Source organism: Galeopterus variegatus, unplaced genomic scaffold (assembly GCF_000696425.1).
Source record: "Galeopterus variegatus unplaced genomic scaffold, G_variegatus-3.0.2 Scaffold1307, whole genome shotgun sequence".
NCBI classification, from domain to species: Eukaryota; Metazoa; Chordata; class Mammalia; order Dermoptera; family Cynocephalidae; genus Galeopterus; species Galeopterus variegatus.
This window is the reverse complement of record NW_007727418.1, coordinates 30112-49151: the sequence shown is the minus strand read 5'-3', so window position 1 is coordinate 49151 and position 19040 is coordinate 30112. Positions and strand designations below refer to the sequence as shown.

Genomic DNA, 19040 nt, shown 5'->3' with positions numbered 1-19040 from the left:
CCAAGGCAGGTGGACATGACTACTGACTTATCCCATGTCTCCCTGGCACTATAATTTAGCTGACCTAATCAGAGCAGAATTTTTTGTTGTTATCAATTTTATTGGAAGACAGTGTATAGTTTATTTCCCCACTTTCCTCTTTCCACTTGTATTCCCAAGATCCAAAAATGTCAGTTGTCAAAAAAAAGTTTACAAATGTATGAATCTAAGATCATTTCCTTCCATTTGTACAGTAAGCCCTTGAGAACATATTTATTGTGAACTTTATAGAGAATAGAGATTAGCAAACCCATGATTCAGTGTCCTATTTACATTTTTTATGAAGGAGAACATTGATTAAATTAAGAATGATCTTATGTCTTCATTGTGGAAGTCAGTTCAGGAAATCATTGAGAATGAGCTTTTTCTGTGAGATAAATTCAAACCTATCTAAATTCAAAGATATTATAACATACTTATTAGGATTAATAGAGTGAATTCAGGCATATACAAAAATTTTTAAAGTAATTTTGACAGAGTATTGAAATGTAAACAAGATTGAAATGATTATTCCGACTCTTTTTAAATATCAGTCTGCCAGAGCTTTGCCCCCCCCCACCAGAACCCCCCAGGCTTTTATAAAACAATCTTAGTCACCATTGTTCTTTACATTCATTTTTCATTATTTAAATGTCAGTCACTATAATGCACCTAACTTATTGTGTGTTGCAGTGAATGCAATAACCTTGTTAACTAGCCATTATCTACAATATTACTTGGGGCGGGTATAGGGGCAGAATTTGAATTCTAGCCGAATAGTCATCACTCCAGGAACAAATCTATATTTCATGCCTCTTCAGTAAAATATCATCCCCACATCTATCTTTCTTGGGATGTACTGTTAAGAATATAAGCTCCGCAAATGAAAAGACATGTCTGTCTTGTTTACTACTGTAATCCTGGGCCTAAAATAATGCCTAGAGTCCACTAAATATTAGTTGAATAATTTTTTTTAAAAAAGGGAAAGGAATTCTCTTCATACCAGGAATATTTTCTATCCCTCCCCAACACCTCCAAACACGCATGCATACACACATGACTGTAGTATTTTTATGAATCCACGTTGATTACAAGTTATGAGTTTCCTGTATGCTCATCATATGTAAGAAATATTCGTTTGTGTGTGTGTGTGTGTGTGTGTGGCTGGCGGGTATGGGAATCCAAACCATTGACCTCGGTGTTATCAACACAGCGCTCTAACCAACCGAGTTAACCAGGCAGCCAGAAATATTCTTAAAGTCATTGTTTTTATTTCAACTGCTACGTAACTTTACTCCTGCATGATTTTTTAAATTGGCTTATTTGAGGTATAATTTACTTACAATAAAAATTCATGAATTTTAAGCGTACATAAGTTTTTGAATATTGACAAATGTATGCAGTTGTGTAACTACTTCTGTTACATGATAAAGAACATTTCCATTTTAGGGAACTTCCCTAAAAAGTTCACTTGTGTCCTTTTGCTCTCCTCTCCTCCCTTCCCCACATCCCTAACTCCTGTCAACTACTCACTTTTCTGTCACTATAGTTTGTCCTTTTCTAGATTTACGCATAGATGCAGTCACAACAGTATATAACCTTTGCTGTGTGGCTTTCTTCACTTAGCATAATGCTTTTGACATTCATCTATCACATTGCTTTTATCAGTAGTTTGTTCTTTTTTATTTCCAGTAGCAGTTGTGGTGGAGTCTGGATTGTAACTCAGGCAGTCTGGTTCCAGAGCCTGTGATGTTAACCATTATGTTGTTATGGTTTTCAGTCAATATAATTTTTTAATATTCTCTGATAGTGCTATTCTCCTACTCAAAAATCTTCAGCAACTCCTCATTCTGACCAAAGACATCCTATTCCATAAATTGGCCTTTAAGTTCTCTGCCACATAACTCCAACTATGCCACTTTCATTTTTATTCTCTGCTTGTTCCTTCCTGAATTCCCCATTTTCTACCACATTTAAGCTGTTTGTTATTCCCACGAGTAGATGCCTTTGAACTTCCTGATGTTATTCTTTCTGCCTGTTATAATTTTTTTTGCCCTGAATCTTCACCTATTGAAATCATCTCCCATTTATTAAGTTACAGAATATGTAGACCCTTCCCCATGAACCTGACTCCCGCAAGCTGATCTGATTGCTATAGTAATTTGTACCACTATTATAGACCTATTGTATTGTCATTTGTACTGATTAATTCTCATATTTTAAATCTCTCACACAAAAGGGTTTCTGAAACCAGTGACTGCATCTTACTCTTCTTTGTGTATATTTTTGTCAGTGTGTGCTTATAATGAACAAACATCCCATCTATATTTAAAGAAGGAAGCTTTTACCTCTCCTGCAGAAAAGATGTTGTTTGTACAGTATTGTGTCTTGCACATGGAAGGTACTCAGTAGATGTTTGTTAATTAATAGATCTTTCTTGAATCTATACCTAGCTGTTTCTTCTGCTCTGTGGTACTTGAAAGAAAATTAGTTGGCTGACGACCCCTATGGTATAATAAGGATCGTCTGTCTAGTTACAGCTGTATTCCCAGTGCCTTGCAGAGTGCCTGATACTTAGTAGGCATTAGTAAATATCTGTTAGGAATAGATATTTATGTTTTGCTCTTTGGTCAAGGCACAAATCACATTAGCAAATAAAGATTGGTAAGGCAATTGGACTTCAAAGGAATTTATAGTTTAGTAAACATCTCATCTCCTTTGTTAAAACGGTTGGAACCACATTAGACTGTTTACCTCTTAATGGTCTAAATTCTAGGTGTCTACAGATCTTTTCATTTCTTCCTTTGAAATGACTTTCAAATTTATCCCCTTTCTTCTCTGTTCCAGCTACACTGGTTTCTTTCATTCCCTTGTACTTACCGCATACATTCCCTCTCACAAATTTTTACCCATGCTGTGTTCTTGCAAGATTGCTCTTTTCTGCTGGTAAATGCCTTGCTGTCTTTCAGATCTCAGCCTGAGCATCACTTTCTCAGAGAAGCATTTCCTAACCACCTCTTATTCCTGCTATAGCTCCTGCTCCCTACCCCTCACTTTTCAGAGAGTTATTATAGCTCTCATACCACCCCATGGCTCTTTTTCAGGGTGCCCTTCACAACTGAAAATTTTACATTTGTTAATGTCATTATTTAGTTTATGCCTCTATTTCTTCAACAGACCACAGAGTACGTGAGGGCAAGAAACGCACCTGTTTGTGGTCATCATCATATCCCCCCATCTTGTCCGGTGTGTGGCAATAGCAGGCTCAGTATATATTTATGGGATACGTAGACATAGGGGACATATGGATGAATGGACGAGTTTCCACCGTTACTATCCTATTATAGACTTGATCCAGGTTTATAGCAACACTGCCCAGTCTGTTTCCAGAACGCATTGCTTTCCCTCCCGTTGTACACACGCTGCTCATCCTCAGTTTCATCAAAGTGTTCTTTCAAAGGACAGCACTCATGGTTTCACGCCCACACCTCACTCATTCATGTGACTATCACATCTAAACAGGTCTAAATTCTAATTTAGGTCCAATTAAAATTCTCAAAATTGGAGAAAATTCTCAAATCAAATCTTAATTCTCTTCATCTCCAAAGACCTTCTATTATCTGGCTTTATTCAGTCTATCTAACTTTCTTTCTCAGAACTCCCTAAACTGTCACCTCTGTGCCTGTTAGTCCAGTTACCACACTATCTCTGCCTTCACCACACTCACTCCCCTCTCGGGGTGTAATTCAAACTAATTTTTCAGCTCAGAGAGTCTCCTCTTACCTTCATTTACCTGAATTCTTTCCTTCCTGTTAGAGACTCAGCGTCTCCGTTCAGTGCTTCTCAGGTGCTTATTATCTGGCTTTATTCGGTCTATCTAACTTTCTTTCTCAGAACTCCCTAAACTGTCACCTCTGTGCCTGTTAGTCCAGCTACCACACTATCTCTGCCTTCACCACACTCACTCCCCTCTCGGGGTGTAATTCAAACTAATTTTTCAGCTCAGAGAGTCTCCTCTTACCTTCACTTACCTGAATTCTTTCCTTCCTGTTAGAGACTCAGCGTCTCCGTTCAGTGCTTCTCAGGTGCTAAGAGAAGCTTATGTCACTTCCTTTTGTTTTTGAGACTTCCATTTTGTAATTTTTTAAATACTTTGATTTGCTAAAGCAGAAGTATAAAAGCAGAGATGTGTTTTATGTTCTGGATATTCTCCATTGGCCTCTCTAGATGTACTTTCTTCTCCAGACTACTTCACGCTCCATGTTGTGCTCTTTTACCTGCCCGTAATCCTGCCAACTGGGCCAATTGTCAAGCTAGGGCTGGGTCTGGAGCTCACAGATCCCTCAAGCCTGTTCCAGATTGGTCACAAACCCTTCATACACCAGGCTTGGTCTCGAGACTCCTCACACACCAGCCTGGGTCACCAGACCCCTCACGCACAGGTCTATGAGCTAGGTAACTGGTAAAAAGGTCCTTGGAAGCATAGGTTGGAGAGCATGGCCAAGTGTGGTGTGGACATCCAAGGCAGACACCAGCCAAGCCACGGCACCACTCATGTGCACTAACTCCACCCTCCCACACACAGTTGCTTACAAAGAATGGGCCTCACCACCCCCAACCGTACCTAAGGCAAGGGTGCCTGATTAAATTATTCTATTTTCCCAACACTCTAGAAGGCTTTATGGACTACATTAAATGTGCTCCCTCATTCTCTGGCCCACAGAATACCTGAAACTGGGTCATGTATAAAGAAAATGAAATTTATTTCTTACAGTTTTGGAGGCTAGGAAGTCCACAGTGAACAGGGGCATATCTAATGAGGGCCTTCTCTCTTGGGGACTCCCTATAGAGTCCTGTGGCAAAACAGGGTATATCACATGGCAAAAATATGGTATGAGCGAGAGCTCTCTCATGTGCTCCTTATAAAGCAACCAGTCCACACCCATGATAACCCATTAGTCCACGAATAGATCAATCCATTCCTGAGGGCACAGTCCTCAAGATCCAATCACCTCCCAAAGGCCCCCACCTTTCAAATATAATAATTGGATTTTCTATACTCATAACACTGTTACAGTGGAGATGAATTTCCAACACAAGAACTTTGAGGGGACTCATTTGACCAATAGCAAGTACTTTATTTTTAAACATAATCACAATCGCCATTATTACCATTAATAACACCAACTATCTAGTCAGTGTCAAATTTCTTTGTTATATATATATATATTTTTGTGACCAGCAAGGGGATCGCAACCCTTGGCTTGGTGCCGCCCGCACCTGAGCGCACTGGCCATCCATATATAGGATCTGAACCCGCGGCGGGAACACCGCTGCGCTCCCAGCGCCACATTCTCCCGAGTGAGCCACGGGGTCGGCCCCTTTGTTATATTTTTTAAACATTGGTTTGTTTTTATTGGGATCCATATGTGGTCCACATGATGAATCTTGTTCTCTTTTAAGAATATTGAGGTTTCCTTTTTCTCTTTTTCCCTGTAATGTATTTGTGAGGAAATCAGGATATTTATTCCGTAGAGTATTCTTCATTCTAGGTTTTGTTGATTTCATAACTGGAGTGTCATTTAACATCTCCCTCCGTTCCTTGTGTTTCTTGTACTGGTACATCTAGAGGCGTGATCAGACACAGTTTAGAGTTTTTGGCGAGAATACTTCATAGCTGGTGGTGAGTACTACAAACAGGAGGCACACAATATCTGATCGTCTTACTTCTTGTGATGTCAGTACTACTTATTAATTTAAGAATGACGAGATTGATTAAGGTATTATAAAGTCTCCTGTCAGCTTTTCACGTGAACTGTTGGTTTTAGCAGCCAGGGATGATCATCATTGCCTAGGTTCACTAGAAGTTGCGTATGATAAGCATTCTAATTCTGTCATTCTTTGTGAATTTGTTAGTAGAAATACTTCTATACAAAGAAATTCCCTCATAAACTATTTGATTATCCTTAAATGAAGTCTGTATTGTTTTCACAGTTTATGTTCTGTAACTGCTGCATGTGAAAGGTCAAGTTTTCTTATAACACCTACTAAAGGCCACTGGCTTAGAAACCTAATTATATAATGATAGTATTTTAGAATTGTTTAGTTTTATTGTACTTAATTGTGCTGTGTGTGTGTGTGCACGTGTGTGTGTAAGCCTGAGAAAACATAAGTAAATAAAGCTGACTTTAAAGAATCGAATTTTTTTGTTTAGAATTAGGAATTTTCTGAGTTGATTTAAAGAAGGATGCCATGAACTGAAGTGCAGTGTTTGTGTTGGTAATGTAAAATGAACTGATGACAAGTAAAAACATATCTGGAAAATGGGCATTTGTAGTTTCTAAAGCTATTTAGTTCATTGTAATAATAACTCTATTAGCTATATGGCAAGTATCCACCCCTGGGAGTTTAGAAGACAACCTTTGTAGAGTCATTTCTTTTCTTGAATTATTAATACTGTCTTTGAATGGAAGTTGGAAAATTACAGTGGGATAAATTTGGTTTGATAGCCTTTAAGAAAAAAGCATAAATAAAATCCTTATAGGAAAAAATGACTCAGTGCTCTGGAGCTATTTGTGTAGAAACAGGCCTTTTATGACAGGTGATTAGTCATGTATATAACGAAATTCAACAAACCAATTCAACCAATGTTCACTGCATACCCAGTTCCTATGCCAGGTGGTCTTTGGGAATACAAAGAAGCACAAATCAAGGCTTCAGCTTATAGAACACAGTCCAATAACAAGAGACAGACTAGCAAAAAAGGAGTTTTGTTAACTGCCTAATGCTGAAATAGAGATGTTTATGACATGGAAAGGAAAATCAAAGAGCATTCCAAAGAATATTTTTATACTTGATTTTATAGTTCCTCTTAAAAGTTCAAGGCAAAGGATGCAAATCTATTGAAGTGTTTCTTTTATGAGTTGGAAGTCTAAGGAAAATGAATAGGTCACAGAATCACTGTCAGTAAGGTATGGAGAAGCAGAATGACTTTGCCCTTGATCATTACAGTTAAATATATGGCTTCATCATTAAACATAAGTACCCCACGCCTGTTGCGCCTCCTCTTGGGAAGAAAAAAAATTATTTTTCAGAAGGCACAATTGCCTTACATTAACTTAGAATTGAATTGACTTTCTGTCTCTTATTTCCCTCAAGATCATCAGGCTCATTAAACTGGGAATTGGCATTTTATCCATTCTTTTACTCTTATATCTTAGTATATCTTGGCAGCTAGTTAAGAGAAGCAGCAGAAAATGGCAGATGAGTATATATTTAGTTACCATTGTTATTTTACCAGACAAGAAGACAAAGACTCCAAAAATTCTGAACATTCCAGGTCAATAGACTGAAATAGGCCCAGTTACCCAAACATTATCTACTTGCTGTTTAAACTTAGAATAATGTTGGTTTTGTTTTTGGTTTCAAAATGTGGTATCAGGACCTATTGTTTGCCTACTCAACAGACATCTCCTCCTCCTGTCTTGCCTAGCAGAATTCCACTTTCGTTTCAGCATTGGCCTTCCCTTGCCCAGAAAGTGAATCTCGATTACCTTAAGCTAGTTGTGCTCATTCCTTTTCCCTTGCTAATGATTGGTTTAGAGATGGGCATGTGATATAATTCTGGCCATTTAGATGTGAGGGGAAGTCTCCTGGAGCTGAAGTGCTTCTGGGAAAGTTTTATTCTTTAAAAGGGCTTTAGGGAAAAGACTTTCCACTGGGCTTTTGAAATTGCATTATGAGCACATCATACTGGAAGCTGCTGCAACCTTCGTGAAGAAAGACTCAGAGAGATAAAAGGCAGTGTGCTGAATATGACAGAGCTGAAAGGTGGAAAGCCTTGATGAAATTGGTGAGCTCCTGGATGAAGTAACCACTCCTGCATCTGCCCTGTCTCTGGACTTCTCATTGTATGAGAGACTTCATCTCTGTTAATTTAAGAGATTTTGAGTCGGTCTTCTGCAGATTGCAATCAAATGCAATCTTAGTAATGATAAACATTTTCTTGTACCTTTTACATGTGACTGAGGTGCCACGTATTTGATTTAGTATGGTCTTTGTGGTGTGTCCTAATGACTGTATGCTCAATACACTGTAAAGAAAAGGGCTGCTTCTGATAAACCTTTCAATAGCCCTAACTATGCACTGCAATTTTGCTTTCTTAAAATCATTGTACCAATTTTAAGTGCCATCAGCAATGAAATAAAAATTTAACCATATTTCAAGCTGAAAATTCTGCAAATAGTTATGACGAGTTTATAAATATATTTCAGCTTTTTAAGATTATTTGCATATTTTATATCTTCTCTTCCATAGAAAACCTATTGGGCAATGGTATATGCTACTAATACCAGTTATCAATGCATAACAAGTAGTAGAGTGCAATTAATACACTAATGCATTAATTTTCAAGTTATTCTTCACTTATATATGTAGCAGAGTCATGGTTTGCGCACTATTTTTCAAATAGGCCTAGAAAATAAGTATTTTACTTTAAAAAACTGATCTGGGCCGAGCCCGTGGCGCACTCGGGAGAGTGTGGCGCTGGGAGCACAGCACCGCTCCCGCCGCGGGTTCGGATCCTATATAGGGATGGCCGGTGCGCTCACTGGCTGAGTGCAGTGTGGCCGGTCTCAAAAAGGACAAAAAATAAATAAAAATAAAAATAAAAATAAACTGATCTAACTTAGCTTCTTAAGCCCCTGATCTCTGGGTAGGAAGGGAAGAAAACCTTAAAAATATCAGTTAAAGTATCTTATGCTCCTCTGGTTCAACACAGTCAACTCAGTATTTATCAAGCTGTTTCTCCTTCTCTTCCTTTTACTTATTTGTCATCATAGTATCTGGATGTATGGAAAAAGTGGTCTTATATGAATGGCCTTGGATGGTGGAAGAGGTCTGAAATGAATGGGGTTCACTAGCTCTTCCCTTAAGTGGTGTCTACTCGAACAGCTTTGACTATGGAATTAACCTCCCTTTGGCCAAATAATTTTTTTTTCTTCCTCTTCCTCCCTGGAAGGATATTCCTCTGGGTCATATTCTTTCCCTTTCCTAGTTTACCATTAGCCCTGCCCTCTTCACTGTGGTCATAACACAATGTTGGGGAACCAAATGTGACTTATTATGGGGAGAAATGTGGATACAACAGCTTGATATTTTCAAAATATTAGTTTCTTTATGAATATGTAATGCCTGAAACCCAAAGCCTTGCCCAGAACTGTAAGATTTAAACAAATAAGCTAAAGTATATTGGATCATTGTTAAAAGTTGCCTATTTTATTGTAATATGTGCTCTTTTCTTACTCTTATGTGAAAAGTATCCAATTTTGTCATATATCACCTTATTAGTTCTTAATGCATTATAAGAAATTAAAATGAGTATGTGCTGAAAGGGTAAATCAGGTGTTCAGGTTCCTAGGTTTGTGCTGACACCACTAGGCTATGGAATAGGAATAGTTTCCTGGGTTAAAAATCAGATACTTCATGGCAGTAAACTCTGCTGGAGTTTATATAGTACCAGTATAGTATTGCTTCAAATAATCTTTCTTGCATTGTTTTATTTTGAAAATTTGGATTTTTTAAAATTAACCTATTAACCCATCCTTTTTCTTCAGCCTTCTAAATCTCTTACTTGGTTTTTGTTGTTGTTGCTATTTTTTTTTTCTTTCCTTTCATTGATGTTCTTTCTTTCTTTGATGTTCTTTGATGTGCATTGATGTTCTTTCTTTCTGTTCTTTCTTTCTGAAGGAGTTGATGGGAAAATTTTGTGGTGACTGCTGCGTGCTATTGCTGCAGGCATTCGTTCACTGGGAGGCAGAGGGCATGACGGTGCTAGAGAGGCTGGGGGTAAATTATATGGACAGTGAATGTGTGAGTGTGGCTGGAGGTACCATTACAGTGAGGATTAAGTTTCCAGTACATGAACCTCTGAGGAACACATTTAACCCACAGCACTGCTCTATACCCATTGCCCAGTTACCACCCAACATTTATGTTGCATAAATTTACATCTTTAGGCCAAACCTTTCTTCAGAACTTTAGACCTTTGACCCAGCTGTCCTTTGACATTTACATGTGGATTTTTCAAAAGCTCCTCAAATTCAACATTTCCAACGCCAAGTTCATTATCTTCTTTAACCCTGGTTTTCTTCTTGTGTTTTATGTCCCCATAAATGGCACCACCAATGGATTCAGTTATGCAAACCAAAAACCTATGGGTCATCCCTTACACTGCCTCCTCACCTACCACACAAATCCAGTCCCAAGTCCTATCTAATTTACCAGTTAAATGTCTCCAAAATCTGTCCTCTTCTCTCCTTCTCTGTTGTCATCACCCAGTTTTGAGCTACTGTCGTCACATTTCTGATCATCTGCATGGCCTTTGTACTAGCCTCTGTGTCAGTTTCCTACAAAAAAAAATTCTGTGTTTTCTGTTGCTGTCAAGAAAAACAAAACTACTAAAGTTTTAAACATGAGCTATAAGACTTTGCATTGTATGCCACATCTTTCCAGTCCCACTTGAAACCTGCTCCTCTGTCCGTAAGTACTGGCTTTTGTTTTCTCAGTCACACCAAGTTCAGTTACAGGGCCTTTGAAAATACTATCTCCTGTGCTAAACATTGCCAACCCCCCTTCACCTAGATCATTTCCCCTAAATTACTGACTCTTGTAGCAACCTGTATTTCTCCCGTGTAGCACTTAAAACAGTAAAAATTTTAACATGTTTGTGTGATTATTTCTCTGCTAAACTGGTAGACTGTAAGCCCTATGAAGGTGCAGACCATGTGTACTTTTACTCACAGTTTTATGAATGTAGCAGTGTCTAGTTCCTGGGAATTGCTCAACATATATGTTTGGTAAGTGAATGAATTGATGGGTGGAAGAATGGATTTCTACACAAGTATTAGAAGAGATTTAAAGGTAGGCAAGTATTAATGAGATGACTATGGCAAGATACATTAGAACAGGCCCAGAAAGAACAGAAATTGAGAAGGCCACTTTGTTTTCTGGTGATTAATTTTAAACTTCAAGAGAATAGAGTGCAACTCAAGTAGCAAAGTAGTTGACAGGCCCTTTCAAGTCTGGAGTTTCTCCTGTGGTGCTATACTGTCCCATTATCAAATGTAAGCCACTTAGCATAGAAACATATTTGGGGTAGTGATTGTGGAGCCTTTTCTGTTTTGAGGCTTCTCCAAACAGATTTGATAAATACAGTCAGTTTCCAATCATTTGTGCTAAAGGAGAGGAACATGGGTGTGAATAGTTAATGTTGGCACACAATTCAGAAAATTGACTGCTTCCATATTCAGGGAATCTAGACGAAAAGCATAAAGCACTAGCTTAAGGTTAGGTAAGGTGCGTAGTATAGATCATCGGCAACCTCTATAAGAACAGCACAGTTTCCCTTGTGTAACTTACTACCTGCCCCCCAAGGAGGATTCCACCACTATCACCACCCTGTTATGTCATAGGCAATTAATTATAGACCATTATTAGCATGTTCCTTTTTGTTTACTGTAGTATAGATCATCGGCAACCTCTATAAGAACAGCACAGTTTCCCTTGTGTAACTTACTACCTGCCCCCCAAGGAGGATTCCACCACTATCATCACCCTGTTATGTCATAGGCAATTAATTATAGACCATTATTAGCATGTTCCTTTTTGTTTACTCTTAAATGAAAGTGTGTGAATGCTCTAAGACAGACGTTCCATCAACCAAAATATTTTTTCCCTTATCATTTGCTCATACGGATTTGTAATTCCCAAAGACAAACCCTTGCCAGGAAGGTCACTTCCATTTGAGCTTCTTGGCATTGAGAATCTTGTCATCATCAGCCACAGTGTGATTATAGTTTAAAAATGCAAATGGGATTCTTGGGTGAATCAACTGAAGGATGAAATCCATATGAAAAAGTGATGCTGTATAAAACCCTAATTAGGCAGCATCTAAATACAGGTTTCAGTTCTGCCTTTCTTAAACTGTGAGTTTATTGCCTCCAAAGGAGGTAAGTATTTGCAAAATTTTTAAAAATATTTATAGAGCTTCCAGTATGTGCCAGATATTCTAAATGCTGAGGATGCTAGGTAGACACTATTACAAAATTATATTCTAGATTGTGATAAACATCCAAAAAGTTGGTGTGGCTGGAGCTCAGTTTAATGGTAAGGACAAGAGTGGAGCATTTTGGAGATTCATTTGGGAATGTTTTAGTATAAAAATTTCACAATGACTATTTCTTCTAGAGTTTGAGATATAGATAGGCAACATTAAAAAAATTTATGTGGTAAGGAAAAGACAACAGGGAAAGGAAAATGAGACTAGACTACATACAAAAGTGATAGTTTAAGGAATTTTATCTGTGATTAAAGTATCTTAAATTCTGGTTTCAGAGAGGTAGATTTTTTAAACCTGACCTTTTTGATCCAGAAAATTTTTTGCAAGTTGGTATAATTTTCATTGCACTAGCTTCCCTTTATACTAGGATGACGTAAAGAGTACAAACACTGCTGACTCAGTATAAGCTTATTATGCATACTAAAGTCACTTTGGGAAGTAGCAATTTGATTCTGTTACCTATTTGGATCAATTAAAAGAAAACTTTGAAAAGTAATTTTCCAATTGCTTTCTTCCTCTCATAATCAAAATTCTTGTCAAAGAGGCCTAATCATTTTCTGTACTTTTCCCTTATTGGACTGGCAGAAGTACCAGCAATCCTGAGATTTCCGCTAGTTCTTTGATGAACTCAAAGTTATTTAAGCCCACAATGAGTATTGTGTGAAGACATAGGGATGTATGGGTCTTTAACAGTTTGTCTGGACTGGATTTGTTGTGCATGATCTGGGGGTTAGTATAGAGGTTACTACCTACTTTCCAAGCAACTACTATAAGGTATAAGGTCACAATTGCCATCATGAGATGGTTCCACTGGTTCTGTTTTTTTTTTTTTTATTTTATATATTTAAAGTGTACAACGTGTTGTTTTGATATTTGTATACATAGTGAAATTATTACTACAGTTAAGCCTATTAATCTATTCATCACCTTCTACAGTTACTTTTTTTTTTTTTTTTTGTAGCTCTTGTTATTTAACAAGGGATGACTGAGAAAAGTTACTAGAGACCACACTACACACCATATAACATTCCTATGGCTTATGGCCTGTTTACAGAGAACAACCAGTTTGCAAATAACCACAGAAATAAGTAAAAGGGCCATACCCAGGTAAAACTGGGTCATGTTCTCTATTTGTACACCTATTCATGTCACCACATTGAATAGTCTCCTTCAGAAAGGTAGTCTGGGGAGATTCTTTAAGTCTGCACAATAAAAGGATATTATCCAGTCAGGATCAAATCATAGTGCTCAACACTAGAATCTAAATGGTACCTTTGGTTTCCCCAAGCAAAATTTCCTAGTTTTATAAGAACAGTTTTCATGTATAATAGAATATAGAGTCTTTGGTTCTCCCATATTAATTTAAATAAGCTGTTGATTTTAAGTTCCTTTTCCACAGAAACCACTGCATCTCTGTCTCACAAAGGACTGAATCAAAATAGAGGATGCTTTTTACTTTTTTAAAAAAATTCTTTTATTGAAACGTAATTGTACATATCTGCAGAGTACAGTTGTGAATATCAATACCTGTGTGCAATATGTGATACTGAAATTAGGATAAGTATATTTAGCATTATGAAATGTAATCATTTTTTGGCCCTTTACCAATTTCTTGCTAACCCCTGTCCCCTTTTCCCACCTCTGGTAGCATCAGTTCTTTTCTCTCCTTTTGTAAGTTCAACAAATTATTGTTATTGTTGTATCTTTATTTTTTTAGCTCCCACTTATGAGTGAGGACATGGTATTTCTGTTTCTGTACCTGGCTTTTAATGTAATTTTCTCTAAGTTCATTCACATTGCTGTGAATGGCAGAATTTCATTCTTTTTTATGGCACAGTAGTATTCTGCCATGTATATATACCTCATTTTCCTTGTCTAGTAATCCATTGATGGGCATTTAGGTTGGTTCCAACTCTTAGCTATTGTAAATAGAGCTGTGATAAACATGGGAGTCCAGGTTTCCCTTCGACATGATGATTTCCATTCCTTTGGATGTATACCTAGCAGTAGGATTGCTGGATTGTATGGCAGTTCTATCTGTAGTTGTTAGAGGAACCTCCACACTGTTTTTCATAATGGCTGAACTAATTTACAGTCCCATCAACAATGTAGGAGGGTTCCCCTTTCTCTGCATTCTTGCCAACATTTGTTATTCTTTGTCTTTCTGATAATGGCCAGTCTATCTGGGGTGAGATGGTATCACAATGTGGTTTTGATTTTCATTTCCCTGATGCTTAGTGAAAAGACAACCTACAGAATGAGAGAAAATGTTTGCAAGCTATGCATCTGATGAAGGATTAATATCCGGAATATACAGGAAACTCAAACAACTTAATAGTAAAAAAACAAGTAACCCAATTTAAAAAAAATGGACAAAGGAGCTGAATAGGCATTTCTCAAAGGAAGAATATATCTGGCCAACAGACACATGAAAATAATGTTTTTTTCATAAATAGTTTAAGCAAGGTGGTACTGAACACTGTTGTCTACATGAGAACTCTTAGTTAAAAATAGGTAGTAATAGAATACATAGGAGTTCTTTAGTAATAAGGGTTTTTTTTTTTTTCTTTTCTTTTCTAGCATACTATCTTCTTTTGTCAGAAAAATAGGCTTTTACTGGATAGTTCCCAATAACAGCAATAGAGAGGCATCAGCAATATCATATCCCTCTTGGTTCAGATTTGGCTGATGTGCCAAAACAGATAGCACTGGGAGACATGACTATGTAGATTCATATTATTTCTCCCTTTTTGTACATCTGAGCCTTATGTTAGCAGTTTGAATCTGCAGTATTTTATAAACAGTCCCCTGGCACCAAGCTCAGATACAGTGTTCTTCCCACACAGAGAAAAAGAGGATTCATGATGGTGATATATGGAAAATTGTGAAAGGTTGTACGGATAGTTTGGGTTGAGTTATAGAAGCATCCTTTCTAGGACAGTGTGTTAGAATGAAAAGACTATTATAACAGGCAGTAAGGTGCTGTTTTCATGTCTTCAGAATGTGTTAGAGAGATACATTGATCTGAGTTATATATATATATGTTTTCAAATAACTTTTACAGAAACAAAATGATGACAAAATTAAATAGCTGTGGCTTTAGTCTAGTTCATTGAAGTTTGTCAACAAGCTTTCACAAAATGCTTTCAAGTACTATTGAAAATGTAGGAGACTTGGACTAAAACTTCTTGTTAAATTTTATGTGTCCTTGATTCCCTTATTTCTCCTATTAATCAAGAAAACAACTAAAATTGTATCTTAGGAACTGACAACATTTTCTTTTCAAATATTAGCGAGAGGCTTGAAAAATAACCTTTTAGTAGCTATCTTTCCATAGTGTAAAGATAAATGCTTTAGTGAACTGGGTACAAATTCCATTTCATCACTTTCTAGATTTTTTTTTAAACTGCAAAAAAGGTACTTACCTTCTTTAGCTTCAGTTTTCCATCTTTAAAAAGTTGTCTGTAATACCAACCTGATAGCATTATTATAGGAAATAACTATGATGGAAATGTTTAGAATAATGTAGGAGGCTCAATAAATGTTCTCTATTTTATAGGGTATCATACGCTAAGTACTGATTGTATATTTCAGTCATTTGAGTTTTTTTGTATATTGTTGAATGATAGAAGTCATGGGGTTTGGCTGTTAAATTGTGTTCTTGGAGGGCCGGCCCGGTGGTGCACTGGAGAGTGCGCCGCTTGGGAGCGCGGCAGCGCTCCCGCCGTGGGTTCGGATCCCATGTGGAGACCGGTTCCCGCTCACTGGCTGAGCGTGGTGTGGGCGCAGCACCGAGGGTTGCGATCCCGTTACCAGTCAGTAAAAAAGACAAAAAGAAAAAAAAAAAATTGTGTTCTTGGTGTTCATCATGCAGTAAAGAAAAACATAATTGGTTACTTGCCCGCATCAATGATATGATATCTTGAAATATTTATCATTCAAGTTTTCTTGATATTGTTACCTCAAAAGGCTATGCTTTTTTTAAAGTTGCTCAATCACTATGTGATTACATATTATTATAGTCTTAAATTCTTAAACTGACTGCTGTTTGCAGCATAGAATTTAAATTTAAAATTAACATCCATTCTTGGTGACCTGCTATAGAAATTAACCTGTCTCTATGAAATAATATTTTGTGACCACCTAAATAATCTTTTTTTCCCTGTGCTGTAATGAGCTCATAATAGTTTGTCAGAGGCCTTTGTCTAACCCATTCTTCAACACTTACATATCTTATTTAAAAAGGAAAAAGTTATTCAATTACTTATGGAGAGCTTTAAAATATAGGACTTGTCTCAAAGTTAGAAAAACAGAGGCATGAAAATTTAAAGGACTAGCCAGAATCACTATTTAAGTAGATTAAAACTTGGTATCAAGAAAGATACCTAATTAGCTCTATCCACCTGAGCTGGGATACACTGTGCTCTCCTGCCCATGGACATCATAACTAGAGCTTTTGGATTCTGACTTAACCAACAGCACCATCGGCTTCCCTGGTTCTGAGGCTTTCGGACTTGGACTGAGCTACGCTACCAGCATCAAGTTTGCAGAGACCTATTGTGGGACTCCTCAGCCTTCACAATCATAATCAACTAATTATGAAAACCTTATTTTAGAGTTTAAGGAAAATATACTACATTTAAAAAGCAAAATTGTACACAATCACCAAGAGCTGATGAAAGTCTTAAATAAAACGAAGTATGAAATTACAAAGAGAAAAATTTTTTCAGGAAACTTAGAGTAATGAAGATTATTTAAATTCTTTGTTGACATGATTACAAATAAAAATGGCTAGTCAAACAAGTATTGGATTTTTGTATTTTAATGCTGTATGCCAACGCAAGGCCCTGTATTGTTAACAGCTAGAAATGATATTATAGCTAAAAAGATGTACTTTACAAAAATAACAGATTTTATAAGTAACATCACTTCAAATGATTGGTTTTATATTGAGTTTTCAATGATTCATATGAAAGCTGTGTAGATCTGAGGACTTACCTGACTTTTTATGTTTTTTGGGTTTTTTTTTTTTTAATGTTCTTGAAAGATAAACCCATAGACTTGCTCTTAGATGACATCTTTATGATTCATATGAAAGCTGTGTAGATCTGAGGACTTACCTGACTTTTTATGTTTTTTGGGTTTTTTTTTTTTTTAATGTTCTTGAAAGATAAACCCATAGACTTGCTCTTAGATGACATCTTTCAGGTAAAGATGTGTAACCCAGGAGTAGTTCTTTCAGGTAAAGATGTGTAACCCAGGAGTAGTTCTTACAAATTGTATACAACAAAAGAAGCCAATTTGTATTCCATATAAACCTTCTCTTTTCCAGCATGTTGATATACTTTCATCATTCCCAGGAAAAGAACAATATTATAAAAATCATTCTTTGGAAAAAATGGTGTAGCAAGATTTAGACTATTTCTCAACTTTCTTAAGAGTAAATAAGAGGTGGCATCATATTTTTAAAAAGTAAGGCTTCAGTAATAAACTGAAAATATGAAGAAAATGAGCATAACAAAAAGAAACACTGTAATACCTGGCACCTCAGATAAACTTGATTTCTAATAGCATGTTTCAGAAAATGTAATAATGAAAATACATAACTATCTAGAAGAGGAGAAAACAATGAACAAAGTAGTAGACTTAAAGTATTAAAACAATCTCTTATGTTAAGAAAAATTAAGAGTGTTTGTTTATAATATTTGTACCCTGACTATTATAATTTAATTTTAAAATAGTAAAGGTAGGGAAGTTTTGAAAATTAAGAACAGTATTTTATTGACTTAGTGAAGCCATCACATAATCTCAATATGTAGCTAAAATTCAGAAATGTGCTATTGTCTTGGACAAGTTGTGTGTGAATTGGTATATGCTCTTATCCATTTGTTAAGACACCTAAAGAAATAGAAAGCCCAAATTTCAGCAAGCCTTGGTCTGGCCATGCCACAGCATCTTCTTGTCTTTTAATAAATGGGTTTAAAACTATTAACTTGCCCCTAAGTGCCATTTGAACTGATTATCAAACATCTTGATATGTATATATTCTAATAGTCATTCAGCTCAAAGATGTCATACTTTCTCATTACTTCTTACTTATGAACTGTTTGAAAGTGGGTTTTTTTTCTGATTTTTTTCCCCATTGTTTATTGTTCATCTCTAATTTAACTGCATGGTTGTTAGAGAACTTTGTGTGATAAAATTTGAGAGTTGTAAATCCTTGTGTTCCATATGATTTTGAAGAGAACGTATAGCCTCTCTATGCTACCTCTTGAAATATATTGCATTCATTTCTTTTTATAAATGTTGTTTTTATGTTTTTTAAAAAAAAGACATCTAATTATATCTGAGGTTTGTGAAGGCTTTAAATCCTAACTCTGACACTAACTACCTGGGTAGCCTTAGGTGGATCAATAATCTTTTTGTGAATCAGTTTCCATTTCTGTGAAAAAGACACAGTGCCCGTTAGACCTACTCACAGCATAGTCATGAGAATGAAATGAAGTAACATTTTTTAAAAAGTGCTTACTCATACTTAGCCAGCCTGAGGAGGACAGAACTTGCCTCTGAGTCATTAAGATTTGTCTTTTCGGGCCGGCCCGGTGGCGCACTGCTACAGTGCGCCGCTTGGCAGCGCGGCGGCGCTCCCACCGAGGGTTCGGATCCCACATACAGACCGGTTCCCGCTCACTGGCTGAGTGAGGGGCGGACGGAGCACCGAGGGTTTCGATCCCGTTGCTGGTCCCGGTCCGGTCCGGGCGCGACACTGAGGGTTGCGGTCCGTTGCCGGACACGAAAAAAAAGACAAAAAGGAAAAAAAAAATAAAAATTTTCCAGGTGGTCACCCGTGGAGGTGTATCTTCTTTACGTAGATCTTGAGCACACAACTTAATTCTAGAAACCT

At 36.9% G+C, this 19040-nt stretch overlaps 1 protein-coding gene across 1 annotated transcript in view; it reads left to right on the top strand.

Moving 5' to 3' along the window:
• LOC103593239 (peptidyl-glycine alpha-amidating monooxygenase-like) overlaps positions 1-19040 on the top strand; it is a gene marked incomplete at its 3' end in the record, with an annotated part of 61480 nt that overhangs the window by 15828 nt on the left and 26612 nt on the right. The window lies entirely within an intron of this gene.